Genomic DNA, 24,865 nt, shown 5'->3' with positions numbered 1-24,865 from the left:
TGTATTATAGACAAACATGCTGCTCAGAAGCACGGCCAGAACAAAGATCCATGAGTCATTTTTTGAGTCACCCTAGAAAGTGCACAGGAGACTGAGGTGTCTTCCATTTGTTCATGCACTATGCCAGCTCTACTATAACTGAGCAGTAGGACAAATAACATACACTGTGAAGACAGTGATAAATTCAAACCTCATTTTCGGTATTGACATTGACACCACTCATGGCCTAAGTTCTTTAGCTATTAAAAGAATAAATGACAATGTAAATGTTTACAAAATGTTTAAAACAGACTCAAGAACATAGAAGTAACTTATATAATTAAAGCATAATATGCTAAGTATCTGGTCGTCAGTTCAACCAATCAAAGCTAAGACTGCTCAAATGCTTGCTATGACATGCACTGACTATCAGATGGCAGATGCTCCGACCACTAGGTTAGCTTGCTGCTGGGGTCAAGCCAATTCGGACTGAGTGAGAGAGACCAGACACGCCCTGGAGCCCTCCTGTAGTTCTCTCCCTGGCTGGCCAACCTCTCATGTCCCTCCCCAGCCCTTATCATGCATCGGTGGGGTTCCTCAGCCTGGACTGTGCCATTTCACAATCCAGGTTGAGGGATCTCCCACACCATTGAGTGCACAAATTTCATGCACCAGGCCTCTAGTGCCATAATACATGGTTAATTATTTATTTGACCACGAGGTTACTAGGGACACAAATGCTTGTCAGTTAAATTTATCAACTTCTCATTATACATCTAAAAAATACCAGATGCTGCATTTAGTTTTGTGGATGTAAAGATTCATAGGGCTATCTTGGACCTCCAGAGATGACGTGCTAGAGGTGCATTGATACCTGGCAACATATAAATGCATTCAAGATCATTAACTCTGACAGGAGTGTAACCTAATGTTATAATGGAAAATACAAAGGGGGAATGCAAAACCCAGAAAAAAATTATTCTGTGATTCAGGTCAAGAATAGATTATGTCTGAGTGAGAAGCAATCCCATTAGGTTGAAAGTAACTGGGCTTTGCTCTCAAGAGCAGGCAGAATGTGGAATTCTGAAGAGAAGAGGAGCAGGCTGGTGGAAGGATCTACAGAAGCCAATCAGAATTGTCAGAGAGTGTCTTCACACAAAGATACTACATGTTATTTTGTTTGATTTAAGTAGTGGTCATGTGTGTGATAGGAATAGATGATGAGGCTGAACATAACATTCAGAATAAATCATGAGTGACTATACAATAGAATTTTACACTGCTAGAAAAGTTTGAAGGACAGCAAGTACTTCTCCAGCTATCAGTTGACAGTTATGTGTTGGCTCCTTTACAAATGTAATTAGTTAAAAAGAAGAAGGTTTATGTAAAGTACAATCTGTTAGCAATCAGTAGACCATCTTGGGCTTGCACTGAGGTCATTACTGAGTATTTTAAACTTGGCTTATGCTCAATGAAATAAAAAACTCAATGTGTGATCAAAATATATGGTGTTTTCAAAATAAAGTTCTTACCTGTTTTTTCTCCTCAGTGTAGGTTGGAGTGGTTTCTGTAATTTCTCTGTCTTTCAAAAGATGTTTGAGCTTTTATTTACTCGTCTTATGTCATGTGACTTTCTGGAATTCCAAAAGACCCATTAATTAGAAGTGAATGACTTAGAGCACATGTGTCAAACACAAGGCCCACGGGCCAAATCCGTCCCGCCAGGCCTTGCAATGTGGCCCGCACCGCGCTGTCATCACTGCACTCCGCTGCGTTTCCATCACAATGACAGTTTATGACTGTTCAGTAAACCATTCAGCCCGTGATTTAGGCTGGATTTTAGATTTTGGCCCCTTCTCTGATTGAGTTCGACACCCCTAACTTAGAGCAATGTGAAATTGAAAACACTGAGTACAAAGCAGTGATTGAACAACCATCAAAGGAATTTCTGAAAGCTGTAAAGAAAGAAGGGTACCTGAATTTCACAGAATTTCATAACTAGTTCAATTTGACAAAAGCTTCATTGCTGGTTCCTGGAGGGTGTGGTCAACTAGATGTGGCTCCCTCTTCCCTCTTTCAAACAGGGTCAGGTACGTCCCTGGGAGAGGCAAGTCACCAGTATTTTTCATCCCCTCCAACACTGAGTTGCAGAGACTAAATTCCTAGAGGATTGGGTTGTCAACCTCCACCCATGCTTGCCTGGCCTGATCACCCTCCCTCTGGCTCACTTGTAGGAAGGAGTTTCCAAGCTGGGAGAGGCAAGTGGGGAAGACCAGAGGCTACCACCCCTGCCCAGGGAGGAGCAGTGGCTCAGAGATATTTACCCAGGGAGAGAGGCAGTGCATAGTCACAGAGGTCTCTTACATTCTCTCCCAAAGAACTGATTTTATTGAAACTGATTTATTTATGGAGACTTGAAGAAACTTTATTTCTATCAAATGACCTTTAAAAAAAATACAAAAGGAGGTTTTCAGGTAGGAAACAAATGACTTCAGATGGTAATGAAAATTCACATAGAAAAACAAAGCGTAGCAGTAAGAGAATTGTGCAATTGGAAAAGACAGTATAAATACAGTCCTCTTCTTTCTCCTCTTAACTGGTTTAAGAAGCAATTGTATACAACAATATGTATATAAGGGCCTATTTTATACTTAAAAGTAATATATTTAATAAAACAGAATAAAGGAGGTAAGTAGTTACACTGCCTATTGAAATAAAGATATAACTCATAGGAATACAGAGAAGCAGAAATTATAAGAAAGAAAGTACTATAACAAGCCCTATACATTTGTTCTTTCTCCTTCATTCTCTTTAAAAGACATAATATCATATAAATTAATAACTATCAAAATGTTTTGTTGGGATTGTTACATGTATAGATGTAATTTGTAATATATATCTATAATAATAAAAGGTAATATGCTAATTAGACTAGACATCCTTCCAGATGAAGCTGGGGCTGTGAGGGAAGTCCAGGTGCCAGAGGGATGCACAATGAATATTGTGCATCAGGCCTCTGGAGTAAAAATAATAGCATTAAATGGAGGTAAGAAGGAATAGAGTTATAGAAGTAACTGTTCTGTATTTCACTGGAATTAACTTAGCATAAATTTAAGGTATATTCTTTTTCTTTTTAATTTTATTGAATACTAGAGGCACAGTGCACAAAATTCATGCACGAGGTGGGGGGGTATCCCTCAGCTCAGCCTGTACCTTCTCCAATCTGGAACCCCTTGAAGAATGTTCAACTGCCCTTTTAGACCCGATCCCATCAGGCAGTCGGACTTCCCTCTCACAATCCAGGACTGCTGGCTCCCAACTGCTCACCTGCCTGCCTGCCTGATTGCCCCTAACTGCTTCTGCCTGTCAGCCTGATCACCCTAACTACTCCCAGGCCAGCCTGATTGATGTCTAACTGCTCCCCTGCCAGCCTGTTTGCCCCCAACATTCCTCCTCTGCCAGCCCAATCACCCCTAACTGCCCTCCCCTGCAGGGTTGATCACCTCCAACTGCCCTCCCTTGAAGATCTGGTCCCTCAAAACTGCCCTCTGTTGCAGGCCTGATGCCTCCCAATTGCCCTCCCCTGCTGGCCATCTTGTGGTGGCCATCTTGAGTCTACATAAGGGCAGGATCTTTGACCACATGGTGGCAGCCATATTGTGTGTTGGAGTGATGGTCAATCTGCATATTACTCTTTTGTTAGATAGGATAGAGGCCTAGTTGCACGGGTGGAGGCCAGCTGGTTTCCTCTGAAGGGTGTCCTGGATCAGGGTGGGAGTCCTTGGGGCATGGCGTGGCCTGGGTCAGGGGCCTGTGGTGGTTTGTAAGTCAGCCACACCCCCTGGCAACCTAAGCAGAGGCCCTGGTATCTGGAATTTATTTATCTTCTACAATTGAAACTTTGTAGCCTTGAGCAGAGCCAAGCCTCCTGCTCACTTTGTGGCTGCCACCATTTCTGTTTGGATTTGTTTACCTTCTATAATTGAAACTTTGTATCCTTGAGTGGAGGCCTAGGCCAGCCAGGGCAGGTGGAAAGCTTGGCTTCCTCCATTGCCTGGGGCAACCCTAGCCTGTTTTCTCCAGCTCTGTGGCTGCCACCATTTTTCTTGGGATTTATCTTCTATTATTGAAACTTTATAGCCTTAAGTGGAGGCCTGGGCTGACACAGTGTGTGGAAAGCTTGGCTTCCTCCATTGCCAGGGAAACCCAAACCTCCTGCTCACTCTATGGCCGTAGCCAATTAGGTTGCAGTTAATTTGCATACTTGCTCTGATTGACTGGTGGGCATGGCTGGAGGGCGTAGCAGAGTAATGGTTAATTTGCATATTACTCTTTTATTAGGTAGGATATTGAGTGACATCAATTAATATAGTTATATGGCTCTCAAGTGTATTATAACACACCATTCATATAGTGTATGTTTACCACCCAATGTCAAGTCTCTTCTGTCACCATTGATTCCCCCTTTTCTCTCTTCTACCTTCCCACCCCCTTGTCCTCTAGTAATCACCATACTGTTGTCTCTATATGTGAGAGTTTTATTTTTTTATTTTTTGCTTAATTTCTTCATTTTTTCACCCAATCTCTCAATCCCCCTTCCCCTCTGAGGTACTGGAGAGTGTTATGCTAAATGAAGTAAGCCAGTCAAAGAAAAAAAATAACATACAATTTTACTTACATGTGGAATCTAATGAACAAATTAAACTAACAAATAAAATAGAAACACTCAGAGATACAGAGGACAGACTGAAACATATTCTGAGAAATATATCATTTATGTTTTCTGCAGTACCGCTGAGAAAACAACAGATCTCAATTAATATCCTTTCACCTTAGAACACTGTGGCAACTAAACCCAAAACAAGCAGAAGGAAAAAATAGAGATTTATGTAAATGATATTAATGAAATAGATAAAGGGGAAATATATAAAAAAAATCAATGACAGTAAAAGTTGGTGCTTGGAAAACCAGTTTTGACAAAATTTTAACTAAATTTGCCAAGAAGAAAAGACAGGAGACTCAAATTATTAAAATCAGGAATGAAAAAGAGGACATTACTATTGACAGAAAAAAAAAATTAGGGCAATAATATGAACATCCACTTGTCAACAAATTAGATTAAAAATGAACAAATTTCTAGAGAGACACAAACTAGTGAAACTGCCCCAAGAAGAATAGCTGATCTGAATAGACTTGTAACAAGTAAAGAGGTTAAAAACTATCACGAAGAAAAGCTCTGGCCCAATGGCTTCACTGGTGATTTCTACCAAACCTTGAAAGAAGAATTAATTTCCAGTCCTCACAAACTTGGCCAAAAGTACAAAATCCCCTTAATGTTATTTTACCACATACTTTCTTTCTAAGTCTGAACTGCTTGAGAATTAGTTACAGACAGAATGTCTCAATAATCCACAGTATATTCTTTTAAAAAATGCCTGGAAGAGTAATTTTTTAAGGAAATACATTTTCTGCTTCTAATTACTTAGTTGTCTATTTGGTTGTGTGAAGCACATGTTTGTGATGGAAAAATTGGTTGGTCTCACAGAGCTTCATGAACTGTTTTGCTACTTTGTTTCTGAATCCCAGTTCAAATTTATCAATGACATTTGATTCTGCTTTATTTTCTACTTGTACATTCTAGTCACTGATAGTTATCAACATATTTTGATATTTGGTCAATTTCTTTTTGAAAACTTTCATAAGCATTCAATATGTTTTTATTCAGCTCCATAAAATGAAAAAGGAAGAGAGGGATTTAAAAAAACCAAAAGGAAAATGCAGCAATGATCTGGCACTTTTTTCTGCTGTGCAGTGTGGGTCCAAACCCCACATGTGCTGGGTCTCTAGTGTCACAATCACCAAACAGGTAGTAAATACAAACACTGCTGTGATTCTAAACTCTTCGCAGGTGTCATTAACTAAATTCAATTTATTCTTCAGCACATGCATATAGTGTAGGTGTTATTATTTGCATTTCACACACCAGTAAATACAATTTAAAGATATGTAATGTTTTTGTTTGATTGTTTTTGATTTTTAGGAAGAGAGGAAGGAAGAGAGAGAGAGAAAGAAACGTCAACATGAGATCCAAACAGCCTCCCGCTGGCCCTCTACCAGAGATCAAGTGCACATCCTGGGCAAATGTACTGACCTGGAATTGAACCTGCAACCTTTTGCTGCAGGGGACAACACTTGACCTACTGAGGACTGTGGCCAGCGCTAATGGTTTGTTAATAGCAGTTCATTGGGTGACAAAGCCCTGGTGATTGATTTGGGATTTCTTCCAATGATGAGTCATTATGTTAAGAGGAAGGTCAAATTAGATTCATCCATGGTTCTGTGTTTGCAAATGTGGACAGAAATACTGAAATACTCACAGCAGGGAGTCTCCCTTTATTCTCACTGCCTGTGACAGTCTGATTCGCTGTTTTGTGAATTAAAAGTGGCTCTTGTTTTTCTTATGAGTGAGGAATATCTTGTGGAACAAATAGTAAGTATTTGTTTTGAACACATTCTTTGTAAGTGGAAGCAGGAACAAGCTCTTAGTTTCAGGAATAAACTAGATGTTAAGAAAATAGCTATTTTCTGTTGAGTACTATAAATTCTGTACAGATTCCCTGCTTTTTGGTTTCACATAAGGCTGTTTGAAAAACTTTCTAGGAACATTTTTTTTTTAAAATGCTGGGTAGAGAAAGGTATATTTCCTCTCTTCCCAGTGTACTTGGAATATAGTATCTAGAATACTTCTATTATTCTAAAAGATAGCCACAATAAAATTAATTTGCATGTTAGTATTGTTACATTGAAATCCATCTGTTTATATATGCTTATTGGCAGGAATGTATTTTTTTAAGGGTATAACTTTTCAGTATGTGAGATTGATTTAAGGCAGTGAATCAATCTTTTTTTTTTTTTTTTTTTCTCATGGCACACAAACTAATTCCTAAGAGAGCAGCCTTAGTAATTACTTTATGTGTACCTTGAAAAAAGAAGGTTGAAAATTAATAAATTAGGGGGGAAAATTTAATCTTAAGAAAATTTTTTTTATTGATTTCAGAAAGGAAGGGAGAGAAAAATAACTTCAGTGATGAGAGAGAATCATTGATTGGACATCTCTCATATGCCCCCCACTGAGGATTGATCCTGGAACTTTGGCATGCGCCCTAACTGGGATTGTACCATGACCTCCTGGTTTATAGCTTAATGCCCTACCACTGAGCCACACCAGCCAGACAAGGAAGTTCTTTATATAATCTACATAGGAGTTCTTTGATTGATATTTGTATTGTGATTACTTGTTCTTAGATGATGTCTTGTTTTTTGCTTTTCATAAGAGTAGCTAGCTAGCTTAATTAGGCAGACAGAAAAGGATGGGGATTCAGAGAGACAGAAAAGGATGGGGATTCAGGCATTTTGGCCTGAACAATTAAGCAGCCATAAGTTAGATCAAAAGCAGCCCTGGCCTGAGCAGCTGAGAGCCATAGGTGTAATAAAACATTTCTGGCCAGGAAAAAAGAGGCTGTTTTACTCTTTGAGCAGAGTTTCAACTTCAATGCTTGGCAAGATACAGTTGCTAAGTATTAAAGCAACCATTAGGCAGATCAAAAGCAACTCCAACCTGAACAGACAAGAGACAGTGTCTTAGGAATAGAAATTTAGGATCATAATTTTTAGAGATAGTGTCTATTTGCAATAAAGTTTATGTATTTCCCAGCTACCACTTTTGTCCTTGGCTTTATTCATCAAATCCATCTGGACAAGAATCTGGGACAAAAATCATCGTTGCACACTGCTCAGCAAAATAGCCCCTGAATCACTATTGTTATGACATTTTAATGAGTGAAATATTTTAATTCTTTTTATTGTCACAATTAACATATAACATATTAGTCTTAGGTGTACAACATATCGTTTCAATATTTGTATATATTGCAAAATGATCACTATAGTAAGTCTAGTTAACATTCATCACCATACATGGTTACAAAATATTTTTCTTATCATCAGAACTTTTTTTTTTAAATATATTTTATTGATTTTTTACAGAGAGGAGGAGAGAGGGATAGAGAGCTAGAAACGTCGATGAGAGATGAACATTGACCAGCTGCCTCTTGCACACCCCCCACCGAGGATGTGCCCGCAACCAATGTACATGCCCTTGACCGGAATCGAACCTGGGACCTTTCAGTCCGAAGACCCACGCTCTACCACTGAGCCAAACCAGTTTCGGCTCTTATCATCAGAACTTTTAAGATTTGCTATCTTAGCAACTTTAAAATATGCAATACAGTATAATTGACTCTAGGTGCAATGCTGTATATGTTGGAAGCTGCCCATTGCCTTCACTAGCAGAAAGAGGTGGACAAGGATCCCGGAAGGCTGGTCAACCTTAAGGCTCTGGCAAGGGTAAGTGCCATGCATCCACTGTCTGGTGGAGACAAAGGGAGCTGAAGCAACTGCCACCTTTTAGTCTTATGTAAATCCTTACTAATGGGCTGTCATCAAGCTATTACTGGAAATTGCCTGCCTGCCTAAGGGCTATAGGTGGATCCCAAACCTGAATAAAAGGGATCACAAGGCCAGAGTAAAGCTAGTCCTCTCTTGGGCTTCCTTCTAGCCCCCAATTCCCAAATTAGTATTTTCTTGTCTTTTCTCTTTCATTTGTTTGCAGCCTCCTGCAGAGCCCGAATCCTGAACCTGAACCCTGAACTACACGAGGCATGGGGAGGGACACTCGCAACCAGCAGCCCAAGAGCACTTGCATGTATATTACATCTTAATGACTTTTATACCTATAAGACTGTACCTTTTGATTTCTTTTACTGATTTCCACTATACCTCTTCTGGTGCCTCTTGCAACCCCCAATCTATAATAATAAAAGCATACTATGCAAATCGAATGAACAACTGAACAGCAGAACAACCATCCAGATGACCTTCCAGACAACCATGCTATGACACGCACTGGTGCCAAGCCAGCCAAGGTGGGTGCAATGTGACTGGTCCGGGGGCCAGCTATCGCCCCACGATTACCTTGCAGAGGGAGGCCCAGGCCACTGGCCAGAGGGCGATTGATTGGGGAAGAGGGTAGGGGTACTTCCATGATCACCTCAAAGAGAGAGGCTACCAGACCAGTGGCACTGCTGTGGGTGAGAGGGGCCTCCCTCTAGAGAGCCATCGACTGCAAAGCCCCATGATAGATCGAATGGCAGAAGACCCAGACCAGCCAAGTGATCACACCCCACACTTGTTGGCCAAAGAAGGAGGCAACTAGTGGCGGGGGAGGGGGAGTAGTGCCCAACAAATGGCAAGCAGTGGAGTGGTGGGGGCCAGAACAGCTGCCAACAGCTGGGGGAAGGAAAGCCCTGATCTCCAGTCAGGCCTAGGGATTCTACCTGACCAGTCACAGATTGCAGGAGGGTGCAGGCCAGGCTGAGGGACAACCTTCCTCTCTCCCATGCACAAATTTTGTGCACCAGGCCTCTAGTTCTGTTTATAAATGGGCTTTTTGTTTTGTTTTTTGTCCACATATGATACCATATGGTATTTGACTTTCTCTGTTCTGATATATTTCTCTTAGCATATGCTCTCAAGGTCCATCCTTGTTGTTGCAAATGGCAACTTTTCATTTTTTGTTATGGCTGAGTATTATATAATATATATACTGAGTGGCCAGATTATTATGCATTTAGAGATCATAATAATCTGGCCACTCAGTGTATATGTCACATTTTCTTTATCCATTCAGTTGTCAATGAACCCTTAAAATGTTTTTATACACTGGTTATTATAAATAATGCTACCATGAATATAGGATGCTGGAAACAAATCAGTTTCATTAAAAGAGATGCTGACAGGAAGCCAGGAAGGCTGGTCAACAACCTTAATTGCTCTAACTACTCACCCTTCTGTTGAGACATTGTTAACTGAAGCAGCCTTCACCTTGTTTGTCCCATGTAAGTTTCTGTTATTTCCTGGCTAAGGGATACATGTAGATTTCTGTTTATCTTGCCTAAGATGTTTTCCCCAAAGCCTCAATAAAAGGGATGGCAGGGCCAGAGCAGGAGTAGTTCTCCCACTAAAGTTGGACTACCGTCTGGCCCCCCATATAGCCAAATTGAATTTCTTCAAATCTCTTTTCATTTGTGTGAGAACCTAAACCCTGAATTGAAACCCTTTCCAGGCGGGATGTGAAAGAGATTCCAATAATAGAACTTTCCTTTCCTTCCCTTCCTTCCCTTCCCTTTCCCTTCCTTCCCTTCCCTTCCCTTCCTCCTCCCCTCCCCTCCCCTCCCTCCCCTCCCCTCCCCTCCCCTCCCCTCCCTCCCCTCCCCTCCCCTCCCCTCCCCTTCCCTTCCCTTCCCTTCCCTTCTTCTTCTTTCTGTCTAAATACCCAAAAATGGAATTGCTGAATTTTATAATAGTTTTATTTTTATTTTTAATGGTAATAATCTCCATAATGTTTTTCATGATGGTGACATCAATTTCAATCTCATCATCAGTACATGAGAGTTTTCTTTCAAGCTAAGATTATAAAAATTCCTTCCATTTTTCCCCAGAAGCTTTCTTTTATATACTCACTTTAACATTTAAGACTATGATTCATCTCAAATTTCATTTGCATATGATGTGATTGAAGGTCAATATTCTTCCTCCCCCCCCCCAAAAAAAAAAGAAAAAAAAATTATATATATATATATATATATATATATATATATATATATATATATGTAGTTCTCAGAGAAATAAAAATAAATTTCTTTCAAGTTTGAGTTCAAATTCCCCTTTCTATGACTATAGAATTTACTTTCTGAATTGTGGGAAGAATAAGACTAAATAAGACTAAGGAAAGAGAGTAGAAGACAGAGAGGTGGATGGACAGTAACTACCCAGAATAATTTTGTGGACATGGAAGGAGAAGCATCCACACAAATCAATTTTTTACAGAGGCAAGTACTTCTTCTACCAGTATCCCAGAGTCCCATCTGTGCCCACAGACCATTAGCCACCACCCAACCAAGAACTGTACTCTCTTTGGGCCTTGCAGTCCATTGTCCCAGATCTCCCTGATTTGCAGCCAGCCCATGAGCCATAGACTTGACTACTTGGCAAGAGTAATGATCAATGTGTCCCATGGCTTTGTTCACTTCCATCAGCTTTGCCTTAAATTCACAACACTCCAACTCTGTCCCCAAACCAAAACAAACCCTTGAGCAATAGCAAGGGGCCTAAGTTGTCTAGAAGGGTGAGGTAAGTGAGGGAGAGCAATTCTATCCTGAACGCAACCCACCTGATATCTCTTCATTATAAAGTGCATCTCATTATACAATTTAATGTGTCTCTAGACTCAGTAACCATGCTTTCAAATAAAGAATCCATGTAAGAATAATACTAATCACTATTACTATATTCAACAAGAATTGAATCACTCTGTAGGGAAACATTGTGTTTGCAGTTTTTTTGGTTCAATTATAAATATCCTGATTCTAATTTTAGTTTAGTGGCAACTGTGTGACTTTTATAAGTTGCTCAATCAAGTAGTCCCCTGTGGAGGGAGGGAGCTGGTTAGGAAGTTAATTTCCTAGCATTCTTAGAGTATGGTACATTTTTTTTCTTCTGTTTTCTTCTCATTAAGATTTATTTCAACTTGAACTGTTTTGATATCTTCCTGGAATTTCTTCTTGACACGCTGTACATTTATCTGAAAGGAAAAAATGAAGAGTGAACTCACACAATGTAGAACATTTCCCACATTTGCCAAATTATTTCCCTTTTCAATATCTATGTTAATCTTTCATGAGTTTTTGAAATTTATTTGTGAACTAAGTGCACTTCTCAATTTCTAATATTTCACTCTCTCCAATGTATCTGTTTTTCATTAATATTTCTGAATTCTATTCAGCTACAGAAATGCTGTTTACTTATAGTTTCTAAACTTTTAGGGACACTGAATCATATTCTTGGCCCTCTTCACCCACATGCACTACACTCTTCCTGGAAATTATATCATTTTTTCCTTCAACTCTGATCTAGGCACTGTGCCCTCTCAAATATCTATCTAAGAAGGTGAGACAGATGAGTGAATTCCATTGGGAAGATTACTACGTGATTCAGAATCATGGCAGATGTTTGATGAGGCAAGGTAACAGTCATAAGTTGAGGAGGTCGGGGCCTGTGCCGGTCCACACTGTATTTCTGGGTGGACATGGGGACACAACAATGACTTGGAGTAGAGCCTGGAGAACGGGATGATACAGGTAGCATGGGTATGTAATTACATGATTAATATTGTATATGATCATGGGGTCTTCCTCTTACTCATTAGGACTCCTGCAGAGATAAAGATACAAGGTATGGCCGAAAGAAAATCCACTTGAACTCCAATAAGTAGGATAGACACACTTTCTATTCTTCCACAAGGCAGGATTCTGAAACATTACTTATTCCTCATGAAATTACAATTTCCTCATTTGAAAAAGAGAATATTATAGTATCTATAACTTAAAATAAGGATTTGATAACAGATTGATTGTAAAGCCTTTGCACAGTGCCTGGCAGTGCTTACTAGTGATCCTATATAATAAAAAGGTAATATGTAAGATTGACCATCACTCCAACACACAAGATAGCTGCCCCCCTGTGGACACAAAATGGCCACCACAAGATTGCTGACAGGGGTGGGCAGTTGTGGACAATCGGGCCAACAGGGGAGGGCAGTTGGGGGTGATCAGGCCTGCAAGGGAGGGCAGTTGGGGGAGGGGGACCAGGCTGGCAGAGGAGGTCCATTGGGAGGGACAAGACTTTCAGGGGAGGACAGTTCGGGGGGTGGGGGCTTGCAGGGGAGGGCAGTTGGAAGGGACTAGGCCTCCAGGAGAGGGTAGTTGGGAGGGACAAAGCTTGCAGGGGAGGGCAGTTGGGAGTGACCAGACCAAGAGAGTAGGGCAGTTAGGGGTGACTAGGCTGGCAAGGAAGGGTAGTTAGGGGTGACCGGGCCAGCAGGGGAGGGCAATTAGGGGCAATTAGGCTGGCAGGGGAGTGGTTAGGCATCAATCAGGCAGGCAGGTATGCAGTTGGGAGCCATCAGTAACTGGACTGTAAAAGGGATGTCCAACTGCCATTTAGACCTGATCTCTCAAGGGGTCCCAGATTGGAGAGGGTGCAGGCTAGGCTGAGGGACACACTTCCTCACACACACACTCTCCCCAGCTCATGCACAAATTTTGTGCACCAGGCCTCTAATTTAATAATAAAGGATCCCATGAGATTTTATCCTGCAAGTAATACCCTTTAGTAACCAGAGATGGTCACAGGTAGAAGCAGTATGAGAATGACGTGTATACTAGTGTTTGGGCTAGAAAATCCCAAGGATGTTCTTTGGGAGGAATGGAGGTTTAGTTTCAATCCTAAGGATGTTCTTTGGGAGGAATGGAGATTTAGTTCTATTTCTTGATTCCACTGAATCAGGATGACCATACACATTAAGCTTAATAGTTACTGCTGACTCTCTAGAAAATAGTTATCAAACTTGAGGTGGGGGCAAAAAAATGCATTTCCTCTGGATGTGTAGGATGGAGCAGGCCATTGTGGAAACCAGTGTAGCACATTTTAGAGTTTCATTATCCCATACTTCATATCACATACAATCTGATACTTTGAGACCAGTGGCTCTATTGGCAGGTCTCTTTGATGGTTGTACCAAACATCCTAAGAACTGAAGTCATATTCACTTGGGGCACAATAGGATCCTGTAATCACCACAAACAGTGATGAATCTGTTATTTGAAACCCCTAATTCTAATGCCACAGAAGGCTCTGAGTCTTAAAGACTTGGGGTTTTAGAATGATCCCATTAACTTGACATTTCACTGAATCATATATCTTTATATATACTTTACAGTTTTTGACTTTAGTGTTTGGTCTTCCCTTCATGGGAAACTAGGTGACTATCCTTTAGGTATTGCCCACACTCCACAAAGACTTACCATCAGCATGTACTGTACATTTTTTTCCTGTTCATTCAGCTTTGTGTTTTGCTCTCTCATCTTCTCGTTCGGTAAATAATTACTGTTTTCCAAAAACCTTGTCTCCAGAGCCTCCAATTGTTTCATGTTTTCATTCAGTATCTGTGTTAGAAACTCCTGTTTTTTTTCCCAATTCCTCTGTCTTGGCTTGTTCAGCTGTCCCACAGAGGTTTTACAGGGAGAAGAAAATAAGTTATAGCTAGCTGTAGCCTTCAAAGGTCAAGACCAAAATGGTTTTATAATGGCAGAGAGGAATCTCTGAATATTCTTACTAACAATACCAGCAAAACATGTTTAAGAATATGATTGAAAGGCACTGGTTGCCTGAAGTAGCAATTAAAACTCACCTGGTTATTTTTTTTTTATTTAGCCCAGTTGTTCTAATTCTTTTGTGGAAACACCTTGTTTCAAGAAAAACATGTTCTTGAGAGATACTGCAGGATCCTTCCTGCCCCCCATTCTCACAGCCCTCCCCAGTACCTTTTAGAGCTTTCTCTGCAGCACTGAGGGCCTTGTCAATCTGCACGATGGATTCCTTTGTTGCAGCATGTGACTGCCTGAAGTTATGGAGGACCTCTGTTGCCTGAGGAAACAAGGAAGTCATTGTTCAAGAAAACTACAAATTGGACTCTGTAAATTCATCATCTTTCTTAGAATCCAACAGTGGTTCCCTTCCTTCATGGGCCACAATAAAAAAAAATCCAACATCTTTAGTTGGAAAAAAAAAAAAACATACCAAAACTCTATTTGGCAACCACATCCTCCTCTTAATGATGGCACTACAAACACTCCTCCTCAATTTTACACAATATCTGCACATTCTTTTCTCTTGACTGGATGCTTATCTATCCTTCTTTACTCAGATACTATTATCCATAATTCAACTTACAGCTTCTACCTCCTCTTTCAAGAAGCTGTGCTAAACTTCCTTCTGAGATTTGACTGGATGCCAGGTGCACAGACCTTCCCACTAGCTATACCACTTGCTGGAGGTATGTTCTTAGGTAACTTATGAGGTTCTCAGTGCATCTCATTTCTCAACTGTATTATGGGGATGACATTGGTACCTAAAGTCATATTATTCTAAAGATTAAAGTGATAATCAACTTAAGTGGTCAACATAAAAATATACTTGGTTTAGGAAGTGTGTGCTCAATATAGATCAATCATCATCATCATTTCATCATTATCATCACTATAAGTTTATACTTACATGATAGTCATTATCCTAGCAATCCAATGGACTATATTCCTTTTTAGGTAAGATCATCAGCTTATTGAGAATAATTATGTATCCCTTATTCAGAGTGATAAACTATTGCATTGTTTCCTAAAAGACAGACATGTTCTCTTTCACCTACATTCCTAACAGTAAATATTTAGGACAAAAATTCTGGCTTATTTAAGAGTATTTAACTAACTGTAGATGTAAAAGGTAAAAATGTACAGATATTGCTATGCTTTGGTATGTCTTCACAAATGGACCTATTGTCTCAGATTTTCAAAACAACCCACAAGAACTCTCTTCCCCCTTGTTTTATTCCTCACCTTCACTCCTTTCCTGGGCACCAATTCATAGGACTGTTCAACCTTGTTCATTTCCTCTGAGTAGAGAATGATCCTCCAGGTACAAAGAAAGTTCCTTTAAAAATGCCTTCTATCACCGGACCTGAAAGCTGTGTAAGCTGAGCCTTGCAATATTTGAGAGATTCCTCTTCATTCTTCAGCAAAAAATTTTCCTTCTTTTTCTCTATGATGCCCTGCCACAAAAATGTGGAAAAATGCAAAGAAAAGAGGCTGTTATAAAAGTAGGGAAGAGACAGTGGTGATCCTTTTAGAAGAAACAGTTTGATGGCATCGAATTGGACTGGAGCATGGAACCATAGACCATGCTCAAGAAGCTCACTCATTTTAGTCACAGATTAGACCAATTTGTTGTGTGACCTGTGGAAAGTTCCTCAATTCTCTTGGGTTCAGGCTCAACATTTGTGAAATGATGGGACTGGTACACATAAAATCCAGGGTTGCTTTATTTTTTAAGTTGAGATATTACATTATATTGGCTTCAGATGTACAATGTAAAGGTTTGATATTTGTATACATTGCAAAAACGGTCACCACAATGTCTAATTATTGTTGTCAACTTACATAGTGAAAAAGATTGTTTTTTCTTTGATAGGAACCTTTAAATTCAATTCTGTTAGCAAATATCAAATATGCAATCCAGTATTATAAAGGTTCCTTTATCAAGCATCAGATTTACAGTGGTCCATCCATTGGCAATGAGCAATGGAAAGTTCAATATAACTGAAATTAGACCTTCCTCTGCAAAAAATGGATTGCTATAGATAAAAATATATACACAGTAAACCAATTGTCCATTAATGAGGTAAGTGTTCACTGAACAGAGTTTTGAAGTCCTCATGAATTATTTTAATGAGGGCTTGATTGTACAAAAATATAGGGAAATAAATTTTTGCTATACTTTAAAAATTATAATTTTACCAGTGGCCCAGTGCACGTTTCCTTCAGCCCGGCCTGCACCCTCTCCAATCTGGGACCCCTCAAAGGATGTCCTACTGCCAGTTTATCGGGATGGGGCTAAGCTGGTAGTTGGACATCCCTCTTGTAATCCAGGACTGCAGGCTCCTAACTGTTCAACTGTCTGTCTGCCTGCCTAATTGCCCCTAACTACTCTGCCTGCTGGCCTGCTCGTCCCCAACTATCCCCCCTGCCAGCCTGCTCACCCCCAGCTGTCCCCTTGCTTGTCCTGCTTGTCCTCACCTTCCCTCCCCACTGGCCTGCTCACCCACAACTGTCCCCCTAATGGCCTGTTCACCCCAAACTGCCTTCTCCCACTGTCCCGATTACCTCCAACTCATCCCCACTGATGTCCTGCTTGACCCCAACTAGCCCTCCTGCTGGTCTGCTTATCTCCAATGGCCCTGCCACCCACCAGCTTAATCACTCACAACTGCCATCCCAACCTCGCCTGATCACCCACAACTGCCCTTCCCTCTTGTCCTCTAACCGCCTCTACCTCAGCCCTGCCACCATGGCTTTGTCCAGAAGAACTCCCAGAAGGTCTCCTGGAAGGTCTCCAAGTCTAATTAGCATATTACCAATTTATTAGTATAGACAGAGGCCTAGTGCATGGGTGGGATAGGCTGGTTTGCCCTGAAGGGTGTCCCGGATCAGGGTGGGGGTTCCCGTAGGGCATGGAGCAGCCTGGGCAAAGGGCCTGTTGTGGTTTGGCTGGCCATGCCTCCATGGGGTGAGGGTCCCTTCTGGTGGGGGCATGGCCACCCTGGATGAGTGACTGAGGGCTGTTTTCAAGCTGTTCAGGGTTGGAGTCCCCACTGGGGTACCTAGCCAGCCTGGGTGAGGGGCTAAGGGCTGTTTGCATGATGGCCAAGCCCCTCAGCAAAGACCCTCACTCCATGGGGGTGTGGCCAGCCTGGGTGAGGGGCTGAAGGCTGTTTTTAGGCTGGCCACACCCCCTTTAGGGTAGGGGTTCCTGGCCAGCCTGGGTGAGGGGCTGATGGCTCCCAGACCCTCTTTTTTTTTCTTTTTCTTTTTTTTTCAGTGCGTCCTTGAGCAGAGGCCAGGACCGGCTGGAAGCAGGTGTCTGGGATTTATCTTTCTTCTATAATTGAAACTTTGTAGCCAAGGGCTGGTGGGAAGCTTGGTTTCCTCTACTGACAGGGGCAATCCAGGCCTCCTGCTCGCTCCAGCTCCATGGACAGCGCCATCTTTGTTGGGTTAATTTTCATGCCCACTCCTGATTGGCTAGTGGGCCTGGCTGGTGGGTGTAGCAGAGGTACGGTTAATTTGCATGTTTGTCTTTTATTAGTGTAAATTGATTTTCTTCTGTATTGAAGTAAAGAGTTTTGTAACTCATAGGATGGTCAGTGAAAGACTGAAAAACAAGGCAAAGGAGTTTTTATTAGGCACAATTATGTTGTCCTCCAGAGTTCTCTCTCCTGGCATTCACACACGATAGTCTCTAGGCCTATACATATGCTAAATATTGATCTTCTGATTAGATTTTTTTACATGGCAGTGGCTAACTTTAAGAAATGGAGATTACTCAAGTGGGCATATCTAAACACATGAGCCTTTAAAAGCAGTTTTCTCTAGTTGGCAGCAGAGAGTCAGTCAAATATATTAGAAACAAGACCAGGATACAATGCACCATTGCTGCATTGAAGATGGGGAGGCATCTTAATGATATTATATTAGTTTCAGGTGTACAACATCTAAATCTTGTTTTTGGCTCTTGGTAAACAGAGCAAAGCAACCATGCATCTTGTGGAACTCACCTGAAGAATTTTGACATAATAATGAGTATTTCTGTAAACTATTAATAAACACGTGCTACTTTGCTTTGCCATAATGGAAATAAAGAACCAATCATTCAGAAAAATGATGAATAGTAGTATATAGAGCCCAGTCACTCACATGAACCCAAATTTCTTAAAATGAGAAACATATGAACTATGTATAAAAAACTTGTTGGCATCAATATACAAGAACAGAAATTAGGAAGGATATATACTAAGACCTATTACCTCAAGCTTCTTTTGGAACACCTGGTTGTCATCCCTGAAGGAGTTCCCCATGAAGATTTCAATGGCTTCTCTCTCACAGGCTGCATGCAGGTCTAGCAGCTCCTGCAGGGTGTCTGTGGGAAAACTCACTCTCTGGGCCATCTGCTCACTGTAGTGGTCGGCTGCCTTCTGAAAGGCTGCTGAATTCTCACGGTGAGCCAGAGTTATTACTGCATTTTCCAAACAAGGCACTGCACCACTGTTGATGGCATCCACATAGGCCTTTGCCAAGCTTCCCAGCCCTGAATGACACATGATATTTAAGAAATGGCAGGAAGTTCTTACTTGTTTCATAAGCTTTACAGATCAGTATTCTAAAAATAACAGCAATTTTGTTGAAATGAAGAATCCTGTTTTATCTTTTTTCCTTTCCTTCCCGTCTTCCTCCTTGTCCTCATTCTTGTCTCCTTCTCCTTTATAATCTATACTAGAGGCTCGGTGCATGAGATTTGTCCACTGTAGGGGAGTCCCTTAGCCTGGCATGTGGTCTCTCACACTGTGGGACCTTACTACTAGCCTGCTCCCTGTTTCTTACTGCTTGGCTCCCTGCTCTTCAGCACTCACCAGTCAAGAGCCTGGTTTCTGGCTGAGCAATGCTCCCACTGTGGGAGCTCACTAACCACCAGGGGGCAGCTCCTGCTTTGAGCATCTGCTCCCTGGTGGTCAGTGCACATCATAGTGACTGGTTGTTCTGCAGTTTGGTCTATTTGCATATTAGTCTTTTATTATATAGGATAAATCCACTTCCTTATAATAACATCATTGTATCTCCTATACATTCTCTCTTTTATGGTTCTCAAATTTATCTCATGATAATTTAAACTTAATGATTTCAACCAATATGTTCAAGAGTTTTCTGGAACCATTTCCCAATAGAAATAAATTTTAAGAGTTTATTTTACAGATAGGTAAAGTAGATAATTTTGTGAGCATAATTTCCAATGAAAATTTGGGCCCATATAAAAAAAATTATCAAACATTTTATGATGGTGACTAAAATATTAAATCAAGCATGGGTACATCTCAGCCAAGGACCCTGTAGGTATGCTCTAGGGGTATAGATCTATGAATCTAGGCCTGAACATAAGACTATAGTTAAATTTTCTTCTCAAGCTATAATGAACTTTCAGTGGCTTATGTTCTACTGTATATATTTTCTAAACTGTGTAAATTCACAAAATATCTTCTGTATCCTTGCCAAGATACATTCATCTCATTGGCCTTGTCATCATCATGCAGATTCCTCTCCTTAACAGCATCTTGTGCTTATGTCATTAGTTTACAAGTTTCATGAAATACATTAGTTTTCAATAATCCCTCAGATAGGAAAACCGTTAGTGAAAAACATGCATGTCTAGGTGCAGACTGAATCTCTGCTTTTCCATATCCCATACAGCAGGAAACAGAACTACTGACAAACCCTAGGTACAGTCACAGCTTCATCACATGAAGTAAAATGCAGAAGGACATGCTGTAACAAAGGAGACTTACGATTTCCGGTGACAATGATTCCCTCTCTGAGAATCTTGCTTTTTGCAGCTGTGAAGATATAGTTACAGAAATTTTGGGACTGAACCTGGAAATTGCACTCTAGTTGGTTTTCTGTCACCCCTTCCAAATGTTGTTACAAGATTATATTATTTGTAGGGCGTTCAAAAACAAAGCACTTTCGCTTGGGAAAGAACTTCTTGATATACTCTCTAGGCATGTTGGAATGCTGGATTTGGGGATTCTCGCCTGCAGGGGGAAAAAATAAAAAAGAGCATTGATTGGTGAGACAGTCTTCAGAAAAGGACATACTTTTCCAGGGGTCTTTGCATTATTGTTTCTCTGTGTTTTCATATATTCTTCTATAAAATCATGAAAATGAACACAATGCTAATCTCAAAACAGATTTACTTTTATTTTTTGTGCAAAGCCAGGAATAAAAGAAATACTTCTTGGAAGAACATATCATGTTCATGGATTGGGGTAATCAACATAATTAGAATGTCTATACTACAAAGCAATCTATAGATTTAATGCACTCCCCATTAAAATACCAACAGCATATTTCACAGACCTAGAAAAAACTCTCCAAATTTCATTTGGAATAAAAAAAAATAAAAAGAAATAAAAAAATAAAAGACTCAGAATAGCCATAGAAATCCTGAGAAAGAAGAAAAAGTAGGTGGGATCTCAATACCAGAATTCAATTTATATTACAAAGCCACTGTTCTCAAAACAGCCTTGTACTGGCATAAGAACAGACATATAGACTATTAGAATAGAATAGAGAACCCAGATATCAACCCAAACCACTATGCTTAATTAAAATTTGAAAGGCATGAACATACAATGGAGTCAAGACAGTCTCTTCAATAAATGGTGTTGGGAAGATTAGACAGATACATGAAAAAAAAAAAAAAAAAAGAAAAGAAAAAAGAAACGGGTCTAGTAATAATTAATGTCGTTTTTAAACATTCGTTTAAAATCTTGCTTGGCGTTGACTTGTATTGACATAACCTTCAAACACGTGGTATCTACAGAACGTGTGAAGTGCAATTAACAAGTTTTGCTTGAAAAAGTTTGTGTTTGGTTTGGTTTTTGTTGCAAAACTAGGGCTAAGAAGATGGCGGATGAAGAGCATATTCGGCACTGCATGCTTTACGAGTTCCAATTAGGAAGAAAAGCAAATGAGGCTGCAAAAACATCTGTAGTGCTCTTGGTCAAGATGCAGTTAGCGCCAGAAAATGCCAGCGTTGGTTTGAGAAATTTCGCGAGGGAAATTTTTTGTTAGATGACAAAAGTGGTCGAGGCCATGTGTCCAATTTTGATCAAGAAGCTCTTCAAGCTCTTTTGGTGCAAAATCCTCAAATTACCCAAGAGCTTGCGACAACTTTAAATTGTTCACAAAAAACAATTTCCAATCAATTGCGTGCACTTGGCAAAGTCCAAAAGTTTGGAAAATGGGTTCCTCATGAGTTGACAGACAACAACCGTAATCAAAGAGTCACAATTTGCAGTTCGCTCCTCTCTCGTCAAAACCGTTTGCCGTTTTTAGAGCAAATTGTTACCAGAGATGAAGAAAGGGTGCTGTATGTTAATTTGAAAAGGCGGCCTCAATGGTTGGACAAAAATGAGGCTCCGCAGCCCACGCCAAAACCTGACTTGCATGCGAAAAAAGTGATGTTGTGTGTTTGGTGGAATTTTAAAGGAATTCTTCATTATGAACTTTTACCGTCTAACCAAACCATTACAAGTGCAGTGTATAGTGCCCAATTGGAAAGGTTAGCCCAAGCTTTAAGAGAAAAAGAACCCGCGCTGATTAATCGGAAGGGCGTAATTCTTCACCACGATAACGCACGACCGCATACTGCAAGAATCACTGCTGAAAAACTGCGCCAGTTGGAATGGGAAGTTCTCCCTCAACCTGCATATTCTCCTGATATTGCCCCTTCCGATTACCATTTGTTTCGTTCTTTGCAAAACTTTCTTCTTGGAAAAAAATTTAATAATGAAGAATGCCTCAAAAATGCATTGACCGAATTTTTTGCATCAAAATCACAAGAATTTTACAACAGAGGGATTAAAATGCTTCCTGAGTGTTGGGCACAAGTAGTAGAAAACAATGGCAACTATATTGTTGATTAAATTTTGTTGTATTGTTTAAATAAATTCGATTTTAAAAAGTATTAGAAAACGACATTAATTATTACTAGACCTAATACACCATCAACTTACACCATTCACAAAAATAAACTTAAAATAGAGACAAGACTTAAACATAAGATGGGAAACCATAAAAAATTCTAGAGGAATTCACAAGCAGAAAAATCTCAGTCATATGCCAAAGGAACTTCTTCACTGATACTGCTCTTAGGTCAATGGAAGCTAAAGAGAAAATAAACAAATGAGACTACATCAAAACAAAAAGCTTTTTTTACAGCAAAAGAAACCATCAACAAAACGACAAGAAAGACCACTGAATGGTAGAACATATTTGCAAATGTTATCGCTGATAAAAGTTTAATTTCCAACATCTACAGGCAACTTATACAACTTAATAAAAGGAAGATAAGTGATCCAATAAAAAATGGGCAACATACCTAAATAGAATCTTTTCTAAAAAAGACAGAAGGAAGGCCAAGAAACACATGAAAACATGCTCAAAGTCACTAATTATCTAGGAGATGCAAGTCAAAATGACAATGCTGTACCATCTCACACCTGTCAGAATGGCTATCATCAACAAATCAACAAAGGATAAGTGCTGGGGAGGATGCAGAGAAAAAGGAACCCTCATGCCCTGCTGCTGGGAATATAGACTGGTGCAGCCACTGTGGAGAACAGTATGGAGTTTCATCAAAAAACTAAAAATGGAACTTCCATTTGACCCAGAAATCCCACTCCTAGGAATATAGCCTAAGAAACTAGAAATACCAATCAGAAAGAATATATGCACCCCTATGTTCATAGTAGCATAATTTACAATAGTTAAGATTTAGAAACAGCCTAGGTGCCCGTCAGCAGATGATTGGATCAGAAAACTATGGTACATTTACACAATGGAGTACTATGCTGCCATAAAAAAGAAAGAATTCTTACCATTTGCAGTAACCTGGATGGAACTTGAGAGCATTATGCTAAGTGAAATTAGCCAGTAAATGAAAGACAAATACCATATATCTCACTCATTTGTGGATAATAAATAACATTATAAACTGATGAACAAAAAAAGATAGACACAGTGGCAGTAACAATTCAAACAGACTGTCAAAATACAGCAAGAAGTTTAGGGAGAGGTGGGGAGAGAAGAGATCAACCAAATGACTTGTATCCATGCATATAAGCATAATCAATGGACGCAAGACACTGGGGGGTGAGGGCATGTATGGGAGTGGGATTGGGGGTGTAATGGCAGATATGTACACATGTAATACCTTAATAAAATTGGGGGGGGGGGGAGAAATACTTCTGAAGAAGAAGAGGAGGCATGAAGACATCCATCCCATTTGAAGAAACTTATGATTGTTTCCTTTAGACTTTCCATGTTGTCCAAAATTTTGACTATTATTTAGATTTTTTAAAAATATATTTTATTGATTTTGTACAGAGAGGAAGAGAGAGGGATAGAGAGTTAGAAACATCAATGATAGAGAGTCATCGATCAGCTGCCTCTTGCACACCCCCTACTGGGGATATGCCCGCAACCAAGGTACATGCCCTTGACCAAAATCGAACCCAGGACCTTTCAGTCCCCAAGCCTACGCTCTATCCATTGAGCCAAATCGGTTTCGGCTATTTAGATATTTTTGAATGATACAATTAATCCCCCAAATTGTAAGAAATACTTTTGATATTATAGTCCTTATGTCAGAAATATATTGTGGGTTGTAAACCAGAGTCAAATATTTCCTGGTAGATATATGGCAATTTATGATATTTCCAGGACAGACAATACTCAGAACAGTAAAGAACAACTTCTAAAAATACAGATAATATAAATATATAAGCTTAATATAATGCCACCTAAGACCTTACCTGTTCTCTAAATCAGATTATTTTGGATGTGACAATGAATAATTCTGGGCATATATCAGTTATTCAATAAATGATTCTTGAATAAATAAATAAAATATTAAATAAGCAAAAATGCATGTAGGTACCCATTTTTCTCTTTGCTACAATTTATTCTGTGTAATGAATTTATTCTATTAACATGATAATAGGCTATAGAATGAAAAGTGATGTTATAAAAGAGGGATAATGAATGATTTGACAGTCTTACTAGAAGAATATGTTAATGCCGAAACCGGTTTGGCTCAGTGGTAGAAGAATATGTTAATTTGAGGGGCCATTAAAATAGACAACATGAAATATATTTTAAAAATGAGTCATTTGATATCTTTTTGATCCTGTCTTCCAATGTGATGGGCATTATTCTCCAAATAGAAGCAGAGGAGCTCTAAATTTAATCAGAACACAGTATTTGAGCCCTGGGATATCTTTTTTTTTAAATTGATTTTTTACAGAGAGGAAAGGAGAGGGATAGAGAGTTAGAAACATCGATCAGCTGCCTCTTGCATGCCCCTTACTGGGGATTGAGCCCACAAACAAGGTACATGCCCTTGACCAGAATCATAAGTCATACTCTATCCATTGAGTCAAACTGGTCAGGACACCGGTTGCTAGCCTCAAATTTTCATGGTGTCAATTTTCCTCACCCAGCTTAAATTCCAGTCACTTGACTTTTTTCAGTATTGATAACAATTG

The 24,865-nt window shown here is 39.9% G+C and overlaps 2 protein-coding genes across 3 annotated transcripts in view; both read right to left on the bottom strand.

The window, feature by feature from the left end:
* Positions 1 to 1,642, bottom strand: part of LOC118724006 (guanylate-binding protein 1-like) — a 133,059-nt gene extending 131,417 nt beyond the window's left edge. The window contains exon 1 of the mRNA XM_036446859.2: positions 1,512 to 1,642. The gene's annotated coding sequence lies outside the window, so the exon portion shown is untranslated. The remainder of the gene's footprint in view (positions 1 to 1,511) is intronic.
* The window catches only part of LOC118724004 (guanylate-binding protein 7), a 290,363-nt gene that overhangs the window by 51,514 nt on the left and 213,984 nt on the right, over positions 1 to 24,865 (bottom strand). The gene's annotated exons all lie outside the window — the stretch shown is intronic.

The sequence above is a fragment of the Pipistrellus kuhlii genome, unplaced genomic scaffold (assembly GCF_014108245.1).
Source record: "Pipistrellus kuhlii isolate mPipKuh1 unplaced genomic scaffold, mPipKuh1.p scaffold_m20_p_2, whole genome shotgun sequence".
NCBI classification, from domain to species: domain Eukaryota; kingdom Metazoa; phylum Chordata; class Mammalia; order Chiroptera; family Vespertilionidae; genus Pipistrellus; species Pipistrellus kuhlii.
The sequence above is the reverse complement of the archived record's forward strand: the minus strand, read 5'-3'. Positions and strand labels throughout refer to the sequence as shown.